Raw genomic sequence first — 3916 nt, forward strand, 5'->3', positions numbered from 1 at the left:
TGTAGCTTTCTCTAGGGGTTGTGGGACTGACTGCAGAGCTTGCACCCAAGGTCTGCTCAAGACACCAGCCCAGAGAGCCTGTATTATATTTTAAGTCCACTGCTTCTATTTTTTAATTGATTTAAGTTTTATTGCATTATGATGAGAAAGGATGCATAATTTCAGTTTATCTGAATTTGTTAACATTTAAATACATATTTTAAGTAAATAGAATTACATCATATTGTTCTTTCCCTTTTGTACCCCAACTCCTGCCAGAGAACTCCCCTTCAATATCTGCAATACATTTTGGGTTTTTTTAATATTGTCATATTCTTTAAAATTTATAAAATATTGTAAATATAAAAATGAGTAGTATAAAAGTTGTTTGATATAAAACAATCAAATGAAATTTCTTATGATGCTTGTCTGCAGCAATACTGAAAATACATTCGTTTTTCTCAATACAAATTTTAAATAACTACAAACATATTAACTGCATACTTTAAAATAATGCATCACTACTATTTTTTAAATGAACATAAATAAAGTCTTTTTGTTTGTTTGTTTGTTTGGTTGGTTGGTTTTCTTTTAATAGAGCTTAAAATCCTGGCTCTTACTGTAGTACAAGCCCAAAATAAGAACAATTTTTAGACATTGGAGTTCATTGTAATAAGGCTGTACTTCAATGACCCTCACATCACCAAAGGATTTTACCTCCATCATAGCTAAGATAAGAGATGCCAATTCTGCTGCACCAAGGAGTGAATTGTAGGCACAATTTTTGGATATAGATTTCCTGCTATGGTCAAAGCTATTTGACTGGAGTGATTGTCTTCAATCTCAGCCCACAGAAAATAGGTTACATTAATTTTTAGAAATGGTATGTGTATTAAAATGGTCTATGCCTGAAATCACTTACCAATTGTTTCAATGAACAATGGTGCTGCTTGGAGGGTGGCACAGACATTAGGTGAGGATAAGAATGTGGTTCATTGGCTGTGATGATTTTGAAGAGCATTCATCTCAGAGAAAGAGTAACTACAAAGTCCTCTTCTTCAAACTTGATACAATAGTTACAAACATTAAGCAAAGCATTCAGTATTGTTCTCTTACAAGCCATCTCCCAATTTAATTGTCTATGTTTCTTTTGGCTGTATAAATAATTTTGAAATATGTAAGCTGTTCTGAAAACCACAGTTTAGTGTAAAAACATGAAATAAACAATCCTACTGATAGAGAGGCTGAGCTAGGAGAAGCATGGCTTCAAGACCATTCTGTGGTACACAGCAAGACACTGTCAGGAACAAACAAGTAGAAAGTGTATATATGGATGTACACTGTGGACACTATTGTACAATAGTGGACCTATTTCTCCAATTACCAAATTAGAGAGACCACAAGGTGATAGCCAACAAATTTCCAATTCCTCATACTTTTGAATTTTAATTGATTAGGATAAGTTAGTAATACTAATTTTCATATTAAGAGATATTAAGAAAAAGTAATTGTTACTTCCTGTTATTTGTGTTGTTAAAGGTGGAATTAGGTTTGTGTGGGTTTGTTGAAAGATTACTTTCTTGCTTCTTCTAGGGTGTAGTTTTGCTTCTTATGTTGGTGTTTTTCATCTATTATCCTTTGTAGGGCTGGATTTGTGGAAAGATATTATATAAATTTTATTTTGTCGTGGAAAACTTTGTTTTCTCCATCAATGGTAATTGAGAGTTTTGTTGAGTATAATAGTCTGGGGTGGCATTTATGTTCTCTTAGGGTCTGTATGACATCTGCCCAGGATCTTCTAGCTTTCAGAGTCTCTGGGTAGAATTCTGGTGTAATTCTGATAGGTCTGCCTTTATATGTTACTTGACCTTTTTCCCTTACTACTTTTAAAATTCTTTCTTTGTTTAGTGCATTTGGTGTTTTTATTATTATGTGACTGGGAGAATTTCTTTTCTGGTCTAGTCTATTTGGAGTTCTGTAGGCTTCTTGTATGTTCATGAGCATCTCTTTCTTTAGGTTAGGGAAGTTTTTTTCTAATATTTTGTTGAAGATATTTACTGGCCCTTTAAGTTGGGAGTCTTTACTCTCTTCTATACTTACTATCCTTAGGTTTGGTCTTCTCATTGCATCCTGGATTTCCTGGATTTTTTTTGTTAGGAGATGTTAGCTTTTTACATTTTCTTTGATTGTTGTGTCAATATTTCCTATGGTATCTTTTGCCCTTGAGATTCTCTCTTCTATCTCTTGTATTCTGTTGCTGATGCTTGCATCTATGACTCCTGATCTCTTTCCTAGGCTTTCTTTCTCCAGGGTTGTCTCCCTTTGTTATTTCTTTTTGTTTGTTTGTTTGGTTGGTTGGTTGGTTTTTTAGTTTTGGTTTTGGTTTTTTGAGACAGGGTTTCTCTGTGTAGCCCTGGCTATCCTGGAACTCATTCTGTAGACCAGGCTTGCCTTGAACTCAGAAATCTGCCTGCTGTGATTTCTTTATTGTTTCTAGTTCCATTTTTAGATCCTTCATGGTTTTATGCATTTCCTTCTCCTGTTTGATTGTGTTTTCCTGTAGTTCTTTAAGGGATTTTTGTGTTTCCTCTTGAAGGGCTTCTAGCTGTTTACCTGTGTTCTCCTGTATTTCTTTGAGGGAGTTATTTATGTCCTTCTTAAAGTCCTGTATCATCATCTTGAGAAGTGATTTTAGATCTGAATCTTGCTTTTCTGGTGTGGTGGTTTGTCCAGGACTTGCTATTTTGGGAGAATTGGGTTCTGATGATGCCAAGTAGTCTTGTTTTTTGTTGCTTATTTTCTTATGCTTGCCTCCTGCCATCTGGTTATCACTAGTACTACCTGTCCTGGCTAAGTCTGACTGGGCACTGTCCTTCCTGTGATCTTGGTTGCGTCAGAACTCCTCAGAGTCAAGCTGTCTCTGTGATCCTGTGATTCTGAGATCCTGTGATTCTGGGCCCATAAGAGTGTCTGGGAGTAGAGCTTCCTCTGGGTATTATGGAACTCATTACAGAGTTTGCTTTCAAGGTCTGCTCAAGGCCCTGGCCCAGACAGACAGGAAGGAACCCATGCCACTGATCTGGAGGAGTTTCTATGTGCCTGGGTCCCGCTGGTCCCAGTTACTCCTGGTATTGGGACAGATGTGTCCTCCTCACCTCTGATCCTATGGTCCTGGGCATGTTAGAGCACCTGGGAGTGGAGCTTCCTCTCCCTGCTTCTGTTTTTTTAGCATGAGTGCTGGAATATGAACTTGAGCCCTCATGCTTCTTCAGCCATCACTCTTACCCACTAAGCCATATCTCCAGCCCACACACATAACTTTTATTAAAATTTCCTTGTGGCTCGGTGGTTAGGAGTATTCGTTGCTCTTACAGAAAACTGGGATTCAATTCACAGCACCCACATGGCATCTCATAACTGTCTGTAACTCCATTCCCAGAGGATCCAGTGCTGTCTTTTGGCCTCCTTGGGCACCAGGAGTGCATGTAATGCACATACACACATTCATGCAAAACATTCATACATAAAATGAATCATTAATTATACTGAAGTGATTTTATATGTAGACTTTTAAATCAATGTGGAATAGCACAGTCTATGAGACAGTATTTCAGGCAGAGTGAATAAGTTTAGTTCAGGTTTAAAAGTATCAAAGCATCTTACAATTTTTTATAGAAGCCACAATACTCTGGATACAACACACAGAGTTAAAACCAAATATGTGCCATGAGAGCCAAAATGTAGGATGGAGAAGTGATAGGAAGTGAGACAGCAGAGACACACCAGAGCCAGACTATGATAACCCTTATGAGGAACACTAAGAAACAAGGACAGCATTGCAAAGCTATACTGTCATCTTATCTACTTAAAAGCTTTATATCAAATCTGGAACCTGTAGAAAATAGAAGCAGAGAAATTAATTAATTAACAAATTAAT

The sequence above is a fragment of the Mastomys coucha genome, chromosome X, assembly GCF_008632895.1.
Source record: "Mastomys coucha isolate ucsf_1 chromosome X, UCSF_Mcou_1, whole genome shotgun sequence".
NCBI lineage: Eukaryota > Metazoa > Chordata > Mammalia > Rodentia > Muridae > Mastomys > Mastomys coucha.